Raw genomic sequence first — 23,331 nt, 5'->3', positions numbered from 1 at the left:
ATTTAAATGAAGTTATTGCAGATATTGTATAACATGCAGTCTCTCATTCGCTTAATATTAACGTTTTATAAGTATGTATGTTATGATAGTAAAGGGAAATGTATCTAAATTTGACTTTGAAGGAAGCAATAGCTGCTTCTTCCTACTTTTACACAACATAGAAATAGCTTTGCTTAGAGAGAGAATGAGTTTGTCCAGAAAACAAGTGATATATTTTCTGTTTTATTAAGGTAACCATCAACTTTTATTCACTTGTGACGACAAACCTTCCCCCAACTCCATTTGTGTATGCTGCCTGCATATCTCCCTGGTAGGCTTCACTGGGGTATCTGGTTGCATTTCCATTCAAGATTAGATTCAGCATCAAATGATACAGTTAGACACGTAGACATGAGAGATACAAAGATTCCAAATGAACACCATCAGACAGTCAGTTCTCGGCTGCGTACACTGTTCTCACCTTCTACCCTATGACCTTTCATACCATGAGTAAGATCTGCACAGTAACAAGCAAAAACAGCCCCCATATTTATGATGTCTAAAAACAATACAAACCCTGAAGTCACCATGGAAACTGCCTCCCACTAGCATTTGCCTTTCAGAGGTTTTTAGAAGCATTTATCCACAACAAATCAGCAGAGAAAAAAATGCAAGACAGATGACCCTAATTATGAATGCCTATGCTTTCTAGAGGGAGATTTACTAGGAAACAAAGAAGAAGGGGTCTTGATTCCAAACTTCATTAAACATGTATTTTAAGAAGGCTTCCCTTACCTATCTTCCAGAAAAATCCTCCAAAGGAGCATTTAAAATGCAGCGTTTATAAGTGCTTGGTTTTACATATTTCATAAATATTCATATTTTAAAGCAACATGTATTTTTTCTTTTTGAAATTTGTTTTATTGATACATTTGATATTTTATGAAGCAAAATAAGTTGTCAGGAAGAGAGAGCCAAATCATTCCATGGTACCCTTAAAAATTACAAGATACACATACCACAATTGTACTTTAATCAGGAACCAAGTAGGCTGGTATATTTAAGATTGTTCTTCTCAAGAGTGTCCACCTGTAGAAGGGAGGTAAAAAGGAAGCTTAAGAAAAAGTCATTATTTGCTGAAGCTATGTCAGAGGTGAAGATCAGCTTTGTTTGCAAAGTCACCAAAGTCTCAATAATTCTACCTAAGGCAGACATAAGATTTAGATAAGATTTACTACCTTCAGTAGCCAATAGAGCTTAAGGAGGTCTCAGTCTGTATCAGGAATTAAAGCTAGGTTGCATTTCCTCCTGGAGTTTTCATATTCTCTCCAACAGAAATTAATCTCTCCAGCATTCAAGTTCCCAAAGCAGGTTGTACCTCTCTTAGTTCATTTTGTGTTGCTATAACAGAATACCCAAGACTGAGTAATTTATAAAGAAAAGAGATTTATTTGACTCCCAGTTTTGCAGGCTGGGAAGTCTCAGAAGCATGGTACAGGTATCTGTTCAGCTTCTAGTAAGGGCCACATGCTGGGGCAAAACATGTAAGAGAGGGCCAAAGGGGAAGTGTTGCTATGTGAAGAGCGAGAACCCAAGTGGCATCCTGGCTTTCTAACAACCTACTCTGGTGGGAACTAATTCATTCCCACAAGAACTAATCCAGTCTCACCAGAGCAAGAACTCACTCACTACCTTGAGAAAGGCACCAAGCCATTCATGAAAGATTTGCTCCATGATTCAAATACCACCCACGAGGCCCCATCTTCCAATACTACCATGCTGGGGATTACATTTCAACATGAGTTTTGATTAGCACAAAGCAGACCCAAACCATAGCAGCCTGCCTTTAGCCACCTATTATCATAGTTATTTTTTGTGTCCTTCTTTGGTACAAAACCCTTTGAAGGTAGAGAAGAGCTCTTATATATTATTTATTATTTATTTATTTATTTATTTATTTATTTGTACTTTTAGTAGAGATGGCGTTTCACTATGTTGGTCAGGCTGGTCTTGAACCCCTGACTTCGTGATCCGTCCACCTTGGCCTCCCAAAGTGTGGGATGAAAGTTGTGAGCCACCGCGCCCGGCCTTATATATCTTTTAAACTCCATAGCCCCAGTACAATTCCTTGCACACAGTGGGAGTTCACATGTGTTTGTGAAATGTATTAAGAAAGCCCTCCTAGCTCTTCTTAGTGCAAGGTTAAGCTTAGGATACTCTTAGTTCACAGGGAGGCTCTTTTTGATTCACCAAATGTTTCCCTGACAGAGTAACCATAAAGTGATATGCTTAATGGGAAGACTCACCAATTAACTTTGTAATTTGCTGTTTTTCTCAAGAACATTTAATATGGAAAGCAATACACTTGCCTGTGTGGAGTATTTGGCATAAGATAACACACATACAGCACAGTAAAGATCAAGGAGGAAATTTACACCATTTCCTGCTAGAATTGACTGCTAGAATATTCATCAGTGAGGTAGTGAAGACAATGACCTTTCGGTTAATTTGAATTCATGAATCTTTTCCAGATCATAGATAGGTTTTGAAAATATGACAGCTTACAAATTGTCCACCAATTGACTTCACCTGGATGATCACTGTTAGGCCATATATTATAGCAGTCAATAAAACAGCCTGAAGAAGAAAATATAAAACAAATGTTAATTTTTCATCTCACTAAACATTTACTGATTACATATTTTTGTACAGAGTGCTGAGTTGGGTGCTGTGCAATGGAAAAAACAAACCTGTATCAAATAATTGCTACTACGTATTAAGTACCAGCTAGAGGTCATGGACTTACTGTAGTAACCTTATAACATAGATACATTGTAACCCCCAATTTCCCAACAAGAGAATAGAAGGTCAGGGAAGTTCTATAGCTTCCCCAAAGTCACATAGCTAGTAAATGGTAGAATCAGGATTTGAACCCTGGTCTGACTTTAGAATCTATGTTATTCCTATGAGCCAAAGTCCTTTCTTTCAAGGATTGCTAAGTCACTTTTATCATGATTTGCAAAATAAGATACAAGTTTATGTGATAACATTTATTAAAAAAAAAAAAAACAAAAAAAACCCACCATATTCTAGGCCGGGTGCAGTGGCTCAATCCTGTAATCCCAGCACTTTGGGAGGCCAATGCGGGTGGATCACCTGAGATCAGGAGTTTCAGACCAGCCTGGCCAAGAAGGCGAAACCCCATCTCTAATAAAAATACAAAAATTAGCGAGGCGTGGTGGCGGGCAAAGATTATATCATGATTCTGTAACTTTTATCAAAGCACCTATTATGGTGCTGAGTACATAAAAGACCTTTCAGATGTACTAACAGTTTGAAAAAATTTTCCTCAACCTGGTTTCTGGGGAATAGGCCTAATAATACTTGTTATCCAGGGCTAAAAGAGGAAGAAAAAATGAGTATATCATAATAGCTTATATTAACTGAGTATTCACTTATATTTGATGTACATTATCTCATTTAATTCTCAAAACCCTAAAAAGTAGGGTTTATTATCCCATTTGTGCAAATGAGAAAGCTGAGGCTTAGCAAAGTAAAGTATCTGGGCCAAGGTCACAGAACCAGTAGTTTACGAAGCAAGAATTCAAACAGTTCTGATCAGAGTTCACAATCTTAATTGTTTCACTATCTTTTCTGTTCTAAGACCCCATAGATTGTAAGATACACCCTCAATTTAATAAGAGATTTTCAAAGAAATAGAGAATACTACCTCATTAAATGAATAGGTTGATCGGAAAATGTATACCAGCCTGGGCACGGTGGCTCACGCCTGTAATCCCAAGACTTTGGGAGGCTGAGGTGGGTGGATTGTTTGAGCTCAGGAGTTTGAGACCAGCCTGGGCAACATGGCAAAGCCCCCATCTCTACTAAAAATACAAAAATTAGCCAGGTGTGGTGGCACATGCCTGTAGTCCCGGCTGCTCAGGAGGATGAAGTTGGAGGATCACTTGAGCGAAGGTTGTAATGAGCCAAGAACATGTCACTGCATCCCAGCCTGGGCAACAACAGCGAGACCTTCTTGTCTCAAAAAAAGAAAAAATAAATAAATAATTAAAAAATAAAAAAAAAAAAGAAAAGGAAAAAAATGTATTATCAACTTCAGAATGAGAAAATAGGTATCTCAAAAAGCAAGAAAATGAGGTACATTGTATTTGTAATACATTTTAGAGTTTCCTTTGAATGCTGATGTCAAAAAGACAAAGAGAACTTCCACAGTGTGGCATTAATGACATTTAGCAAAGTGCTAAAAAGACTCAAAGACTCTAGGCATCAAATGTATACTTGTTTGAATTACAAACTTCCTGTGCTCCGTGAATGAGTAACACCGGTCACGTGACCCATCTCAAAGGGGTGAAACTGATCTGAAAATTTGACAAGATAATTTTTAATGATGGTTTATAGTTCCCCCATAGTTTTTTGGATTATTTCCTCTTTTTTAAAAGAATGCCTTCGAGAAACCTTTTAAAAATAACTGTCCTCCCAGCCTTGGATGCTTCCCCTCCACTACTTCCACATCATGCATTCTACAATGGACCCTAATTATCTCTAGCCTGACCTACAACCCCTAGCCAGCTCAGACAAACCCTGCTCCAGACTTTAGTATAGTGTCCTGGTAGGATCCACAGGACTGTGGGAATTGAGTGGGATTCTCCACTGTCTTATTACTTCAGGATACTGTCCCCACCCCCTCGAAAAAGGGAATCCTTATTCTTTCCTGGCCCTTGGAATTTGTAAATTGATCAGACCTAAAGTTTCTCTTAGTTGTGAATTGAAGGTAAAAATAGATCTCTGAATAGGGTTTTTAGATGCCCTACACAAAAGTATCAGGTCTCTGAGGATGGTGTGGGCAGGGAAAGCTAAGAAGGGAATCTTTCTAGTTTCTTGGTGTATTTAAATGCATTCGATACCCAATAATATGCTGTAAAATAAGAAGAATAGCTCTCCAGTAAAAGCCACTATAACAGAACAATTTACAATTAGCTTCAAAGCTCCGTTCGATTCCACAGTTATCACTTTTAGGATAACTTTTCTGATCCCAGTTCCTAACTTGCTTAACATCAATAGTAAATATTATCCCCTTGGAGTGCTTGCCAGACACTATGGACACCTATTGCCTTGTGAATTGAGATTTATAACCATGGGCATTACATCCCTACGTAATTTGTACTCTCTTTTAAAAGATTCTTGTAAATTACTCCACCTCAATTTTTTTTGTCCTCCATGAACTTTGAGTAAATTATTTGTCTATCTCTCATTTATATCTAGAGTTACCAGATTTCTAGTCTTGAATGAAATCCAAATTTTAGGTTGCTTCCAGTAAAATGAAATTTTTTATTCGTTGGCTATATAAATAATCTCATTATCATGCAGAAAATTTTTCATGTGAAAAAAATAACTCCATACAGGGAAATTTCACTCTGTTGTAACTAAGCTTCCAGGCTCCATGATGAGGATGAGGAGAGATGGATGAAAGTTCTGTTCACGGGCATAAGTTGCCTGGGTAAGGGCCGGGCGCGGTGGCTCATGCCTGTAACCCCAGCACTTTGGGAGGCCGAGGCGGGTAGATCACCTGAGGTCAGGAGTTCCAGACCAGCCTGGCCAACATGGTGAAATCCTGTCTCTAGTAAAAATATAAAAATTAGCTGGGCTTGGTGGTGGGCGCCTATAATCCCAGCTACTCGGGAGGCTGAGGCAGGAGAATCGCTTGAACTTGGGAGGCAGAGGTTGCAGTGAGCCAAGATCACGCCATTGCATTCCAGCCTGGACTGGACTCTGTCTCAATAATAATAATAATAATAATAATAAGTTGCCTGGCTAAGGGCATCATGGATTCCAGTTAAGCCAGGAGATGAGATCCAGATAGTCCTGATATTCCTGGCACCAGAAGGCATGAGAGACTATGAGGATCTTATGAGTGCCACTAAAAACAAAAGCCGGGAAAGATTTCAGGTTATGGTGTCATGCAGAAATCGGTGAATCCTCTCAGTAAAGAACAAGCATAAAACTGGACAGAAGTGTCAAAAACAATAGTTTTAGAGCTTTAGAATTAGCCGAAGATACAAAACAAATTGAGAAACATTTATTCTTGAGAAATTTTCTGAGCTACAGGTTAGAACAGTGGGAGTCTGTGGCTTTCACTCCTGGGGCTGTTCACATACTTTGCTCCCAGCTCCGTCGGTAAGAACTTATTTTTGCCAGTTTGAGGTTAGCCATGAAAGCTAACAGCTTTGCTACTAGATGGCAGGTATTGGGGGCCACAACACATGCTTTAATCAGCTAAAAGTAACAAATTTTATGGGAAACAAATGAGAACCACAGCTTTCCTAACCTGAGGTTGCAGTCCTGTTTGGAGTGAGTAACAAACAAGCCAAAAACTTTGACAGGGAGATCCTGGAAATGACAGAGCTATAGAAGGGCTGAGATAAGCTCTCTGCTCTCTGGATATCTTGGAAATTACACGCATGCACAGAGGAAACCTGACTGAGCTCAGCAAAAAGTAAAAGCCAAGGGAGACGCGAGAATTAGCGGCAAATCTGAATGTATTCCCTCACCTACACACAAATCAGCAAAAAGTGGAAGTCTTACAGGCTTAGGATGTTTCAGTACAACCTCGGTCTAAATTGTTGGCTTGCTACTAAGCTATGCAGACAAAGGAATGACTTCTGGGAAGCCAGGCTAAAAATAAGAATAAAAATTTGAGAACAGTGGCCATACACTATGGACAAATTCCATAGTTTAAGTCCAGGCAAGTTACTAAGAAACAACAACTCTCAGAAAAATAAAACAGAATCTAGAGTCACCACAATCTATTATGTAAAAAAAATGTTTAGTTGTAAACCAAAACTTGTGAGACATGCATAGAAACATAAAAATGTGGTCCATATTCTGGAAAATTAAAAAGCAGTCAAAGAAATGATTCTGTGTACACACATTATGGATTTAGCAAGCAAAGATTTAATATCAGCTATTATATATTACAAATGTGTTCAAAATATTAAATTATCAAAGATTAAAGGAATATATGATGACATTGATTCAATAAATAAGAAATCTCAAAAAAGAAATAGAAACTGTGAAAAATAACCGAATACAAATCTAGAGGTGAATAGCACAATAACTGAAGTAGAAATTTTCCTTGATGGGCTTAACATCAGATTTAAGATGGCAGAAGAACCAGTAAGCTTGAAAAAATTAATAGAAAATAATACAAAGAACAGAAAGAAAAATACTTGCGAAAAATTAACGGAGTCTCAGAAACCTGGGGAACATGACAAATATACCAATGCAGTGGAGATTTCAGAAGGATAAGAGAGAATGAGGCAAAAAAAGTTTGAAAAAAATAAACCAAAAATCCCAAATTGGCTGAAAAACAATAATCTAAAGGTAAAAGGGGTTTGACAGATCAAGTAGGAGAACACAGAGATTCACATTTAGACATATCATACTTCAACTGCTGAAAGACAAAGAGATCATCTTGAAACCAGCAAGAAAAAAATAATCATCACAGGAGGAAACAATAAAATTAGCAGATGGATTTCTATCAGAAACAATAGAAGAAAGACGGCAGTGGAATTACACATTCAAAGCGCTGAAAGAAATGAACTCTTAACTGTGAATTCTCTATCCATCAAAACTATACTTTTAAAAATGAAGTTAAACACATTCCCAGATAAACAAACATGAAAATAATTTGTTGCTGGCAAAGTTCTTGAAGAAATATTAAATGAAGTTGTGGTTGTTTAGGCTAAAAGGAAATGACATGAGATGTTAACTCAAATCCCCAGAAAGGAACGAACACTGGAAATAGTAAATATGAAGGTAAATAAAAAAGACCCTGTGTGTGTGTGTGTGTGTGTATACACACAACTGTACATACACGTATGTACATATACATATTTTTTATTATTTAAAAAACATAATTATTTTAAAACACATGAGTAATTAAAGCAATAACTATAACACTGCATTATTGGCTATATAGCATATATACATATAATATATGTGATAATAACAGCACAAAGGCAGGGGAAAAAAGTACATACATTGGAACAAAGCACTCTATTTTACTAGATTGAAGTCAGTATTAACCTGAAGTAGATTGTTCAGTTAAGGATGCATATTTTAATCCCTAGAGTCATCAGCAGGAAAATAACTGAAAACAATGTAATCTAAAAATTAATAGAGATGTTAATATGGTATAATATTTGTTTAACACACAAAAAACATCAGTAAAAGAGAGACTGAAGAACAAGAGACATGAGATATTTAGAAACAAAAAAGCAAAATGGAAGACAAATTTAACAATATTAATAATTATATTAAATGAGAATAGACTAAACACTTCAATTAACAGACAAAAATTGTCAGATTGGATGAAAAAGCAAGTTCCAAGTATATACTGTCTATAAGAGACCTACTTTAGATTCAAAGACAGAAAAAAGGTTGAAAGCAAAAGGATGGGAAAAGATACACCATGCAAACAGTAAACCATAAGAGATCTGGAGTGGCTAAATAAATATCAAAGAAAATAGACTTTGGGAAAAGAATTATTACTTGAAATGAAAACAGACATTTAATAATGATAAAAGACTCAATACATCAGGAACATATAAGAATTGAAAATGTAAATGCAGCTTTAAAAAGAGTTCTAAAATACATTTTACAAAACTGACAAAACTGAAAGCAGAAATAGAAAATTCAAAAATTCTTGTTGGGTATTTCAATATGTCTCTCTCAGTAATTGATAAAACAACTAGAAAGAAAATCAGCAAGTATATAGATTTTAACAATATCAACTAATTTAACTTAATATATATATGTTATGTGTGTGTGTGTGTATATATATATGCTTTATTTATTCACCTAAAAACAGAAGGATTCACATTCTTTGTAAGCACACATGAAACATTCTTCAGGATAGACCCTAGACTAGATCAAAATATCTCTCAATAAATTAAAGACATACAAAGTATATTTTATGACCACAACAGAATTAAATTATAAATCAACCACAGAAAACAAATCTGGAAAATACCAAATACTTGGGATTTAAAAATACACTTCTAAATAACACGTGAATCAAAGAAGTAATCACAAGGGGAATTAGAAAATATGTTGAAATGAATAAAACTAAAAACACAGCTCAAGAAATATTTGCCCAGACCAATGTCCTGAAGACTTTCTCCAGTGTTTTCTTGCAGCAGTTTCATAGTTTGAGGTCTTAGATTTAAGTTTTTAATCCATTTTGATTTAATTTTTTATATGGTGAGAGCTAAGGTCTAATTTCCTTCTTTTGCATATGGATATCCAGTTTTCCCAGCACCAGTTATTGAAGAGACTCACTTTTCCCCAGTGTATGTTCTTGGTACCTTTGTCAAAACAGCATATCAAAGTGTATGGGATGTAGTTAAGACAGTTCTTATTGGGAAATGATAGGTTTAAATTTTTTTTTTTTTTTTTTTAGTTTTTGTGGGTACATAGTGTATATCTCTGTGGGGCACATGAGCTAGCTGCACTCCTATGTTGGCTGCAGCACTGTTTACAATAGCTAAAATCTGGAAACAATCTAAATGTCCATCAACAGATGAATGGATAAAGAAAATGTACAGGCCGGGTGCAGTGGCTCATGCCTGTAATCCCAGCACTTTGGGAGGCCAAGGCGGGCAGATCATGAGGTCAGGAGATCGAGACCAGCCTGGCTAGCATGGTGAAACCCCGTCTCCACTAAAAATACAAAAAATAAACCAGGCGTGGTGGCGGGCGCCTGTAGTCCCAGCTACTCGGGAGGCTGAGGCAGGAGAATGGCATGAACCCGGGAGGTGGAGCTTGCAGTGAGCTGAGATCAGGCCACTGCACTCCAGCCTGGGCGACAGAGCGAGACTCCATTTCAAAATAAATAAATAAATAAAATAAAATAAAATAAAATGTACACAATGGAGTACTATACAGCCATAAAAAATGAGATCCAGTCATTTGCAACAACAACATGGATTGTACTAGAGGGCATTACGTTAAATGAAATAAGCCAGGCAGAGAAAGATTTTTAAACTGTATATCAGATGACATGATGATAAACATATAGATAAGTTTTTAAAAAAGGAGAAAGTCCAGAAATAGATCCAAAATTTGTGATCAATTGATTTTCAACTAAGGTGTCAAAGCAATACAATGGGGAAAGAATAACCTTTCAACGAGTATTACTAGAACAATTGGGTATCCATATAACAATAAAAAGATGAAGAACTTAAATCCTTGCCTCACATAAGATACAAGAATTAAATCAAAATAGATCATAGACTTAAACATAGGAGTTAAAACTATAAAACTTATAAGACAAAAATCTTTGTGATCTTTGACAAAGATTTCTTAGTTATGACACCAAAGCTGTGTTTCATAAAATTGTCAAAAAATTATAAATTGAACTTCATCAAAATTTAAAACTTTTGCCTTTCAAATAAAAATAAAGCCACAGTACTTGCAGACTTTTTTTTTTTTTTTCCTGAGACAGAGTTTTGCTCTTATTGCCCAGGCTGGAATGCAATGGCGCTATCTCAGCTCACCACAACCTCTTCCTCCTGGGTTCAAGAGATTCTCCTGCCTCAGCCTCTCGAGTAGCTGGGATTACAGGCATGCGCCACCATGCCCGGTTAATTTTGTATTTTTAGTAGAGACGGGGGTTTCTCCATGTTGGTCAGGCTGGTCTCGAACTCCCGACCTCAGGTGATCTGCCTGCCTTGGCCTCCCAAAGTGCTGGGATTACAGGCATGAGCCACTGAGCCCGGCCAGTACTTGCAGACTTTTTAAAACAAAATGTTATTTTCAAAACAAAGACACAAGCTTGAAGAAAAAGTTGTCAAATCACGTATCTCATAAGTAGCTTATATCCAGAATATAGGCATACCTCAGAAATATTGCAAGTTCAGTTCAGTTCCAGACTACCACAAAACAGCGAATATCACAAAAGGTTAATCCCACAAATTTTTTGGTTTCCCAGTGCGTATGAAAGTTATATGTACAGTACATTGTAGTCTAGTAAGTGTGCAATAGCATTGTGTCTAAAAAAAAAAACAATATGCATACCTTAATTTAAAGATACTTTGTTGCTAAAAGTACTAAGAATCATCTCAGCCTTTAGCAAGGTGTAATCTTTTTGCAGGAAGAGGGTCTTACCTTGATGCTGATGGCCTGCTAATCAGGGTGGTGACTGCTGAAGGTTGGATTGGCGATGGAAATTTATTAAAATAAAACAACAATGAAGTTTACCACATTGATCGATCCTTCCTTTCATGAAAGATTTCTCTGTAGCCTGCAATGCTGTTTAATAGTATTTTGCCCACAGTAGAACTTTTTTCAAAATTGGAGTCAATCTTCTCAAACTCTGCCACTGCTTTATCAACTAAGTTTATGTTATATTTTAAATCCTTTGTCGTTGTTTCAACAATGTTCACAGCATCTTTACCAGGAGTGGAGTCCATCTCAAGAAACAACTTTCTTTGCTCCTCTGTAAGAAGCAACTCCTTATCCATTCAAATTTTATCATGAGATGGCAGGAATTCAGTCACATCTTCTGGCTTCATTTCTAATTCTAGTTTTCTTGTTATTTCTACTACATCTGAAATTGCTTCCTCCACTAAAGTCTTGAATCCCTCAAAGTCATCCATAAGGGTTGGAATCAACTTCTTTTAAACTCCCGTTAATGTAGATATTTTGACCTTCTCCCATGAATCGCAAATGTTCTTAATGCCATGGAGAATGGTAAATTTTTTCCAGAAGGTTTTTGATTTATTTTGCCCCAGATCCATCAGAAGAATCACTATCTATGGCAGCCATAGCCTTACAAAATGTAGTTCTTAAATAATAAGACTTGAAAGTCAAAATTTCTCCTTGATATATGAGCTGCAGAATCATGTTGTGTTAGCAGGCATGAAGACAACACGAATCTCTTTGTACATCTCCATCAGAGCTCTTGCATGACCAAGTGCATTGTCCATGAGGTGCAACATATTGAAAAAAATCTTTTTTTCTGAGCAGTAGGTGTCAACAATGGGCTTAAAATATTTTATAAACCATACTATGAACAGATGTGTTGTCATCCAGGCTTTGTTGTTCCATTTATAGAACACAGGCAGAGTAGATTTAGCATAATTCTTAAGGGCCCTAGGATTTTCTGAATGGTACATGAGCATTGGCTTTACCTTGAAGTCACCAGCTGCATTGGCCCCTACCTAACAAGAGATGCCTGTCTTTCGAAGTTTTGAAGGCAAGCATTGGCTTCTCCTCTTCAGCTATAAAGGTCCTAGATGGCATCTTCTTCCAATAGAAGGCTGTTTTGCCTACATTGAAAATTTGATGTTTAGTGCAGTCACCTTCATTAATGATCTTAGCTAGATCTTCTGGGTAACTTGCTGCAACTTCTGCATTAGCACCTTGTACTTTTATATTAGTGAGGCAACTTCTTTCTTTAAACCAAATGAACCAACCTCTGCTAGTTTCTGAAGCTTTCTCACCTCTGTCAGCCCTGATAGAATGAAAGAGTTAGGGCTTTGCTCTGGATTTGACTTTGGCTTAAAGGAATGGTGTGGCTGGTTTGATCTCCTATCCTGACCACTCAAACTTTCTCCATATCAGCAATAAGGTTGTTTCACTTTCTTATTATTCCTGTGTTCAATGGAGTAGCACTTTTAATTTCCTTCAAGAACTTTTCCTTTGCATTCACAACATGGCTGTTTGGTGCAAGAGGTCTAGCTTTCAGTCTATCTTGGCTTTTGACACTCCTTTCCCACTAAGCTTAATCATTTCTAGCTTTTAATTTAAAGTGAGACACATGTGACTCTTCTTTTCACTTGAACATGTACAGGTCATTGTAGGGTTGTTAATTGGCCTAATTTTAATATTGCTGTGTCTTAGGGAATAGGGAGGCCTGAGCAGAGGAAGAGTCAGGGGAATGGCTGGTCAGTGGAGCAGTTAGAACACAAACAACATTTATCATTCAATTTCACTGTCTTATATGGGCATGGTTGTAACATCGAAGACCACTGATCACAGATCACCATAACACATAGGATACTAATGAAAAAGTCTGGCCGGGCACAGTGGTTCATGCCTGTAATCCCAGCACTTTGGGAGGCCAAGGCAGGTGGATCACTTGAGGTCAGGAGTTCGAGATCAGCCTGGGCAACATGGTGAAACCCCGTCTCTACTAAAAATACAAAAAATTAGTCAGGCATGGTGGTGCACGCCTGTAATCCCACCTACTTGGGAGGCTGAGGCAAGGAGAATCGCTTGGACCTGGGAGGTGGAGGTTGCAGTGAGCCCTGAGATCGTGCCATTGCACTCCAGCCAGGGTGACAGAGTGGTACTCTGTCTCAAAGAAAAAAAGAAGTCTGAAATATTGTGAGAATTATCAAAATGTAAGACAGAAACACAAAATGAGTACATGCTATTGGAAAAATGGCACCAATGGACTCGCCTTACTCAGTGTTGCCACAAATTTTCATTTGTAAAAAAAAAAAAAAAAAATGCAACATCTATAAAGCCTTCTAAAGGGAAGCACAATAAAATGAGATAAAAGGAGATTTGTCTGTATTTAAATGAACTCTTACATCTCAGTAATAAGCAATAACACAATAAAAATGGAAAAACTATTTTAATAGACATTTCACCAAAGATAATATACAGATATCTAATGAGCGTGTGAAAAGATGACTAACATTATTAGTCATTGGGGAAATAGAAATTGAGATGCAAATTAAAACCACAATGATGTATCACTTCATGCCCACTAGAATGGTTATGATCAAAAAGATTGGTAATACAAAGAATTGGCAAGGATGTGGAGACACTCATATTCTCAAAATAGTTGCTGGGAATATAATGTGGTACAACTACTTTGGAAAGGAGTTTGATAGCTTATTAAAAAGTTGTACGTGTGATCACCATGTAACCCAGCAATTCCATTCCTGGGTATATAACCAAGAGAAATGAAAACACATGCCCACACAAAGACTTGTATGTGAAGGTTCATAGCAACACTATCCATAATAGCTTAAAACTGGAAACAACCTAAATGTCCATTAACTGGTGATTGAATAAACAAAATATGGTATATCTATGCAGTGGGATTCTACTAAGCAACAAAAGGAAATAAACTAAATGAACTATTTATGTATATAACAACATGGATGAACTTCAAAAACATTATATTCAGTAATAATAGAAGCCAGACACAAAAGAGTACATATTTTATGATTCTATTTACATGAAATTTCTAGGAAACGTACAACTATGAATACAGAAAGAAGAGTGGTTGCTTGAGACTGGAGGTTTGTGTGATAGTGGACTGAAAATGAGTACTGTGGAACTTTTTGGGATGAAGAGATTGTTATAAGATCAGATTGTAGTGATGTTTGCACCAGTGAATAAATTTACTATAAATCAACAAATTGTACATTTATATAGGGCACATTTTACATATGTAAAGTGTACCTCAATAAACTTCTTAAACAAAGAAACTTCAGAACAATGTAAAAAACAAAAAGACAACAGCCTGTTTCAAATCCGCACCACAGTTAAGAGAGCACAGAATAGGGGCAATCAAAAGTTTACTGTGAGGGCCGGGCACGGTGGCTTCATGCCTGTAATCCCAACACTTTGGGAAGCCAAGGTGGCAGAATTGCTTGAGCCCAGGAGTTCAAGACCAGCCTAGGAAACATAGTGGGACCTTGTCTTTACAAAAAAAAAAAAAAAAGTTTGGTGTGTGAGGACAGTGTGAAATTGGCAAGGACTTAGGCGTTAATTGGGATGAAAGGGCCTGCAGACCCAAGTACATGCAGCCCACTGTGTACTCAGAGATGGTCACTGTGTGCCTAAAGGAACTGAACTAGTGGAAACCTTCAACTTCTTTAGGTTGATTTCATGCCATACAGGTGTTGTTATTTCTTTTCTTCACTGTTAACATGGATTTTCAGAGACCATAAGAAGCATATCTAAAATTATACAGTTAGGGGGAAAGGACAAGACTTCCAGTTAAGGATATCAACCAAGGAGCTATGGAAAGCATGCTTTTAACCACAATAAACGCATAGAAACCCTAGATAAAATATCAGAAAAAACAACAACAACAACAAAAAAAAACGGAAATTTGGGCTGGGTGCATCTCAGCACTTTGTGAGGCCAAGGCAGGAGGATTGTTTGGGCCCAGGACTTTGAGACCAGCCTGGGGAACATGGCAAGACCTTGTGTCTACAAAAAATTTAAAAATTAGGTGGTGTGTTGGTGTACACCTGTGGTCACACAACTACTCAGGAGGCTGAGGCAGGAGAATCACTTGAGCCCAAGAGTTCAAGTCTGCTGTGAACTGTGTTCGTGCCACTGAACTCCATCCTGGATGACAGAGTGAGATCGTATTTCAAAAAAAAAAAAAAAGTAAATATGTAGTCAGACTGAAAAATAAGAAAAAGATAACTCAAGGTATCAGAAATAAAAAGGGAATTTAAAGCCATCATGGTATCTTATCAGGAACGAGAATCTCAAACTGTTACCTGGAAACAATGTAGCAATGGAGACGCCAATAAACTCGGCTGGGCGTGGTGGCTCACGCTTAGAAACCCAGCACTTTGGGAGGCTGAGGCAGGATGATTGCCTGAGTCCAGGAGCGGGAGGATTGCCTGAGTCCAGAAGTTTGAGACCAGCCTAGGAAACATAGTGAGACCCCCGTCTCTACAAGAAATGTTAAAAATTAGCCGGATGTGGTGTTATGCATCTGTAATCCCAGCTATCAAGAGGCTGATGTGGGAGGATTACTTGAGCCCTGGAGGTCTAGGTTGCAGTGAGCTATGATCACGCCAGCTGCACTCCAGCCTGAGCGGCACAGTGAGAACCGGTCTCTAAAAATAAAAATTAAAAAATAATAAACTACTGATAGAGGATAAATTGTTATAAGCACTTAAAAAATAAGCACTTAAAAAATGAGATTACCCAGAAAAACTGAGCATGCATATGATTTATGACAAGGGATTCTCCATAGATTTTACCATGAGACATGCATGAGGATGTTCAGAGCATGACTGTCAGAGGAAAAAAAGCAACCCACAGACGTCTATCAACAGTATAGTATATTCATAAAACGGAATATTCTATAGCAATGAAAATAAACTGGCTATACACATTAATATGAATGATACCAGTGTAATACTGAATGGAAATAAAAGACTCTTAGAAGAATGTATTCAGTAGAGTTGCATTTATTTAAAGTTCAAAAATAACACATTGTTTAGGGATATACATATGTGTTAAAACTTTGAAAAAAGGCAAGGGAAAGATTCATGCAAAGTTCAGGCTAGTATTAGTTTTGACAGAAGGGAGAAAGAAGGGATTAAAGAAGCACAGAAAGTTGAAAAAGGACTGACAATATTATACCTCTTGAGCAAAGTAGTGGGTGAATGAACGTTCATGTTATTAGTCTTGTTTAGGTTGTACATGTATCTTATGTATGCTCTTTTTATGTATGATACATTTCACAAGAAAAATAAATAAATAAAATTTTTATATTACAAAAAAAGACTGCTGGCCTCAAGGCTCATCATAGAAATAGTGAAATTCCTATACATCAGTGATCACAAATTACATAATATTGAAGTTGCATTAATTCAGAGACCAACTTAGTAAGAATTGACAACCTTTGCCATTAAAAGTAATGGCAAAAACCGCAATAACTTTTGCACCAACCTATACAATAGGAAAAAACTCATTTACAATAACAAAACACTATAAAATAACCAGGAATAAGCATAACAAATTATGTGCAGACTTTTATGTGGAAACATATCAAATGTTATTGCGGGATGTTGAAAAACACTTTCTTTTTTTTTTTTGAGACGGAGTCTCGCTCTGTCGCCCAGGCTGGAGTGCAGTGGCCGGATCTCAGCTCTCTGCAAGTTCCGCCTCCCGGGTTCACGCCATTCTCCAGCCTCAGCCTCCCGAGTAGCTGGGACTACAGGCGCCCGCCACCTCGCCCGGCTAGTTTTTTGTATTTCTTAGTAGAGACGGGGTTTCACCGTGTTAGCCAGGATGGTCTCGATCTCCTGATCTCGTGATCCGCCCGTCTCGGCCTCCCAAAGTGCTGGGATTACAGGCTTGAGCCACCGCGCCCGGCCCCGAAAAACACTTTCATAGAGAGGTATGCTTGTTTGTGGATGAGAAGATTCAATATTTTAAGGTTGTCAATTCTTACTAAGTTAGTCTCTAAATTAATGCAACTTCAATTAAAATTATACCAGAATACTTAATGTATTTTAACAAACTAATTCTCAAATTCATATAACAGTGTAAAACTAATGAAAATCCAAGACATTCCTAAAAAAATACAGGGCAAGGACATTTGCTCTTCCAGAAATAAAGAATTATATAAAGCTACAGTGATTAAAACAGAGTGATATTAGCATGAGAATAAATAAGTAGATTGATGGAATAGAAGAGAAATCCCAGAAACAGACTGGATATATGGGGATTACTACAGAAATAGACTTATAAATCATTAGGGGAAATTTTGAACTATTTAATGACTACTATCAGGAGATTTGATTATCCCTATGTGGAAAAAAAAAATTCTTACCTCTTAGTATTAACAAAAACCAGATTTTAAATGGATGTATCTAACTGTAGAAATCAGAATTTAGAAACTATTAGAAAAAATTTAGAGTATCTTTGTGTATGCAGTATACGTCATAAAAAGCACAAGTCACAAAGGGAAATATTGATAAACTGGACTACATTAAAATTTTAAACTTCTGTATAAAAATACATCACGAATGACATTAAAAGTTGAACAAGACTGGGTGCGGTGGCTCACGCCTGTGATCCCAGCACTTTGGGAGGCAGAGGCAGGCGGATCCAAAGGTCAGGAGTTCGAGACCAGCCTGGCCAACATAGTGAAACTCTGTCTCTACTAAAAATACAAAAATTAACCAAGCATGGTGGCACATGCCTATAGTCCCAGCTACTCAGGAGGCTGAGGCAGGGGAATCGCTTGAACCCAGGAGGCAGAGGTTGTGATGACCCAATATTGCACTACTGCACTCCAGCCTGGGCAACAGAGTGAGACTCCGTCTCAAAAAAAAAAAAAAAAAAAAAAAGTTGAACAATCCCTTGGGAGGCTATATTTGTAATGCATATAACTATCACATGATTGGTATCCAGAATAGATGAAGATATTCTATATATTGATTAGAAGTAAACCAATCAGAAAAAAATGGGTAAATGATATGAGCAAACAATTAATGGAAGAGGGCATACAAATAGCCAATAAACATATAAAAAGAGGCTCAACCTCACAAATAATCAGCAAAATGCAAACAAAGACAAAAATTAGATCTATTTCACATGTATCAGATCAATAAAAACAAAATGTCAGAAAATATCAAGTATGGATGGTTGTCTGGAAAACTAGAAGCACTCAAACACTGCTAATGGAAGTATCAAGTGCAATTTGGCACCAGTAGTAAAGTTGAAACTATACCTAGCAATTCCATTTTAAGGTAGCCCAGATAAACTTTCATCCATGTGTTCAAGGAGGCATATATTATGCATTGCAGGATTATTGTTAATAGCAAAATCTATTACCAACTTAATGTTCATCAAGTTGGAATATATTCATATAATGAAGTACTATACAACTGTAACAAATGAACCAACTCTCTTCCAAAAATATGCTAAAATATGTTGAAATAAAAAAACAAATTGTACAATTATGTGTATGGTATGATGCCATTTACATAAGCACAAATACAAATGTATGAAACATGCAATTAATGCATTTATGATTAAATTATAGGAACGCAAACTGGAAAGATACACACAAAATTCAGGATGGAAAAGAAGAAAGGTAAGTGGCTCTGAAGGAGTACAAGGACACTTTGAACTCCATCTGTAATCTTTTTCTTGTATTTAAAAGATCAGAAGCAAATGACAAAATTCAGTTATGTGCTTTGCATACTTGAATGTTTGTTACATTATTCTCCGTACTTTGTCTGTACTTTAAAAACGTGTCCCAATAATCAAGGGAAGAAAAACATATTATATGAAGTAGACTAAGGTTTGGAAAACGACATTTCTTCATACTCGCTCACTGGAGGCCCTTTCTCCCTCACAGAACTTTGAAATGATCCTCCGTGAGGTATAGAATTGCTGTGCGGACACTGTCTGAGGAAGGATTGCTGTTTTTAAAGTGGTGAGCTGATGAATATGTTAATTAGCTTGATTGACTCTTCCTATAACGTATCCATAGATTAAAACAGCACATTGTACCCCATAAATAGACACAATTATTATTTGTCAAATAAAAAAGAGTATCCCTCCAAAAAAGATTATACGATAGAATGTTATTTGAAGAAATACACACACATACATATATATGATATAGGATGTATATAACATATATCTGATAAATATGCCTCTTTTATTGCTAAAAATACTGGCAGAAGAGGCTCTTGCCTAAAGTGCTAAGCACAGGCTAAGGGCTGAGGGAGTACCCGAAGGGAAACTTTGTGCTACTATGCAGGGTTCGTATGTCAAGGCAGAGAGCCAAGACAACACAGAGGCTGGGCACAGTGGCTCACACCTGTAAGCCCAGCACTTTGGGAGGCCGAGATGGGAGGGAAGATTGCTTGAGCTCAGGAGTTTGAGACCAGCCTGGACAACATAGCAAGACCTTGTCTCTACAGGAAATAAAAAAAATTAGCTGGGCGTGGTGGCTCTTGTAGTCCTAGCTACTCGGGAGGTTGAGGTGGGAGCCTGGCGGTTTAGGCTGCAGTGAGCTGAGATGGCATCCGTGCACTTCAGCCTGGGTGACAGAGCAAGACCCTGTTTCAAAAAAAAGAAAAAAAAGAAAAAGAAAAAAGAGCAGAGGATGATTAGGAAGCCTCATGGACAGATGGAGCAGATAGGACGCCTCACCCCGGGCAGAGGGCTCAACGGCTGAGACCCCTAATCCAGGTTTCTGGCCACAACTGATAGAGCAGAGGAAAACTTGAAGCAAGCCACCAAGAAGTGGCAGCTTTACAAATCTCGTTCCACCTCAGAGATCCATGAAGGATGCCCCATAAGCCTAGCTGTCTTGGAGAGGTCCTGTCATGCACTGATGACCTTGTTTTCCACCACAAAGCAACCGATAGACAGGTCCTGGGCCTGTCTCTCTCCCTTTTCCTCTGGGTCAGACTTACAATGAAATTGAACATTCTGTTAGAATATTTCTCCTTTCCTGTGCAAAGCAATACTGCTGACCCATGAGCATTAAGAGTGGAAGCTGAGTTGTTCTTCAATAATGGTAACCCAAAATCAATGCTGGGCCATCTGCACCATCTTAGTGCTTTTATTACTTCTACTTCCAAATGCTCTCCATCAAGCATGAGCTTTTTTTTTTTTTTTTTTTTTTTTTTTTGGAGATGGAGTCTTACTGTGTCACCTAGGCTGGAGTGCAATGGCACCATCTCAGCTCACTGTAACCTCTGCCTCCCAGGTTCAAGTGATTCTCCTGCCTCAGCCTCTAGAGTAGCTGGGATTACAGGCACCCACCACCATGCCCGGCTAATTTTTGTATTTTTAGTAGAGATGGGATTTCACCATGTTGGTCAGGCTGGTCTTGAACCCCTGACCTCAAACTACCCACTTGCCTCAGCCTCCCAAAGTGCTGGTGTGGGCCACCACGCCCGACCTCAAGCATTATCTTAACATCATCATGCATGGTTCTGAACACCTTACATAAACAAAGCACGGCACTATATGACAGCATAACAGAGAGATAGGATAAGATAGCATAACCCCACTGGTGAGGGGTCTGCAATCCTATATACCTAAGAAAATAAATAAAAGCTCAATAAGCCTATGGTAAATGCCAGTTGGATGTTTAGATAGTATACACTGCAGGGGGTTGGGAGTGGTTGAGGTTCTGAAGGAAGGTTTTATCAATTACTTGAGGCTAGGCACAGTTCTAAAAGATAACTGTAACATACATTTAAATCATGTCCACATGAATTTTTTTTTTTTCCAGAAAGAATGTTTTTAGATCAGGAATGGCAAATGCATTTCATCTTAAGTGACTATTCCAATCAATAGGTGCCGAGCATGAAGAAGGGCTAAGACTGCTTCTGGGCTGGGAAAAAAAGAGTTGGTATCCTTCCCAGATAGCTGTCACTGGTACAGCTTAAGTGGGTGGCAGCATGTGTGAGCCATTTCTATACATCTGATTCACCTACTGAATGAAAATGTGCATATTACCCGTGTGTGGTCCTGCAGCAGGAAATTCAAGATCCTCCTCTTGTGCACTAGGACACTTTTACAGCTTTATACCTCAGTATAGTTGTCCCTTGATATATGCAGGGGATTGGTTCAAGGTCCCCGGGGTATACCCAAATTCACACATACTCAAGTCCCACAGTCAGCCCTGCAGAACCCACGTATATGAGAAGTTGGCCCTCCCTATACTTGGGTTTCACATCTTGTGAATACTATATTTTCTTTTTTTTTGGTAGCAAACTTTTATTTAAATCTTACATAACTCAAGCTTTATAAAAAGCAAACATAATTGAAAATTGGGTTGTCCCTTTAAAGCCTTAAGTATTCAAGATTTGAAATGGTTAATTTAAAAATAAGCCAACAAATAACACAACAACAACAACAACAACAACAACAAAAAACCCTGCAGCAGATCCTGCTGAAATACTTTTTAAAAAATCTAAATGAGCTTAATCTTTACAAAAGTCATTTTAGCTCAAAAGCTGTAAAATTGAAGTTATCTTAATTCTACAAAGAAGGGAGAAGGTCTTTGACTTTATGCCACCATTTCCTTAGAGCCTCATCTTTTTCATCAAATTTGTCCATAAATCAAATTTCTGTGTGCCCTTGTTTTCAGGAGATTCCTCTTGCAAAAGAAGCCAAGTACAAACATGGAAGAACAACTGCCTAAGCAAGTAGAAATGTGTTCCAAAATAGTGTGCAATGAATGAAGAGTTCTGGATTAATCTCTGGAACTCAACCTGGACCCTGATCTTTATTTTGAATGAGATCTAGAACAGGATCTTGAAGTAGCTCTTTTTGGTGGAGAGGACACAGAATGACTCTTTGAGGGTGGAACAGGTAGGGGTGAATTGGAACGAGACTGGCTCCTTGATCTGTATTTTGACTTCGTATCACCTTTTCCACTTTCTTTGGAAGATCGAGACCAAGACCTGCTTGGAGATTTCTCATACTCATCCTCAGATCTGCTTTGAGAACAAGAACGGGAGTCTATATCCGATTTGGGCATAGATTTGCTCCTTGAGCTAGATTTCCTGCCTTTTGAATGAGAACGTGATCGACCTTTGCTCCGCAACCTGGATCAGGAGTGACTTTTTGAGATACTTTGAGATCTACTGTGGCTGCTCCGGTGACTCCTACTTCGTGACTGTCTTCTAGATCAAGACCTGGATCTGCTTCCAGAATCAGATCGCCTATCGCTTGTGCCTGGCTTACCTTCAATAAGCTTAATAGTTTTGCACTATCCAGTTTGTCCAACGCATGCTTCATGTCAAAACAGGAGTGAAACTCAATGCCCTCACTTGTGCATTCCTTGTGAGCATCAACATAGGTTACTTCTTCTGCTTGTTGCATAAAATCCTTTAAATCTTGCCAACCGTAACCACTAGAAAGACTTTCTACAATAAGCTCGTATTCTGTATGAACAGGTGGTCCATATTTGTCTCTGCCAGATGTTCTCTGACTGCTATATCCACCTCCATCACCATCTCCCTGCATCTAATGGCAAAAGGCTGCTGTCATCATGGCTTCCGGTAAGGTCAGCCAAAGGGCCATGGGGCAAGAGTCACACAATGTATGGAAAAGTCAAGGCCAATCATGAAAGGCAGTCATCTTAGCCGCAGTAGACACAGCCTCGGACCCATTGGCCACCAATCACCACACTCTGGCATCCCATGGCTGCCCCAGGATGTGAAGGCAGCAGGGCTCGGGGACACCCAAGTCATATGATCCCCAGCCCCCACACCTAAATATTGTATTTTCAATCCACATATAAGTGGACGTGCTCAGTTCAAACCCATGTTGTTCAAGGGTCAACTGTTCAGAGCTGGTCAAGAAAGCCCTGCATCCCAAAGATAGTTTCAATAGCTGCCAAGGAATGTTATTGTGGTAGATGTCTTTGTTCAAAGTATGGCACTAGGATTTGCCAAGTGGGTGGAATCTTGTGGCATGCTGACAGTTTGCAGGAATTCTATGCGGAAAGGACTGGGTTAATCAGGGCACCTTTCTGTCTTTTTTTTTTTTTTTTTTTTTTTTAGCTTAAGC

At 38.0% G+C, this 23,331-nt stretch overlaps 1 long non-coding RNA gene and 1 pseudogene across 1 annotated transcript in view; both read right to left on the bottom strand.

Annotated features, from left to right (window-relative positions):
• LOC144338565 (uncharacterized) overlaps nucleotides 1-23,331 on the bottom strand; it is a 371,807-nt gene that overhangs the window by 298,987 nt on the left and 49,489 nt on the right. The gene's annotated exons all lie outside the window — the stretch shown is intronic.
• On the bottom strand, nucleotides 22,010-22,785 carry LOC100427815 (uncharacterized; annotated as a pseudogene).

Source organism: Macaca mulatta, chromosome X, assembly GCF_049350105.2.
Source record: "Macaca mulatta isolate MMU2019108-1 chromosome X, T2T-MMU8v2.0, whole genome shotgun sequence".
NCBI lineage: Eukaryota > Metazoa > Chordata > Mammalia > Primates > Cercopithecidae > Macaca > Macaca mulatta.
The sequence above is the reverse complement of the archived record's forward strand: the minus strand, read 5'-3'. Positions and strand labels throughout refer to the sequence as shown.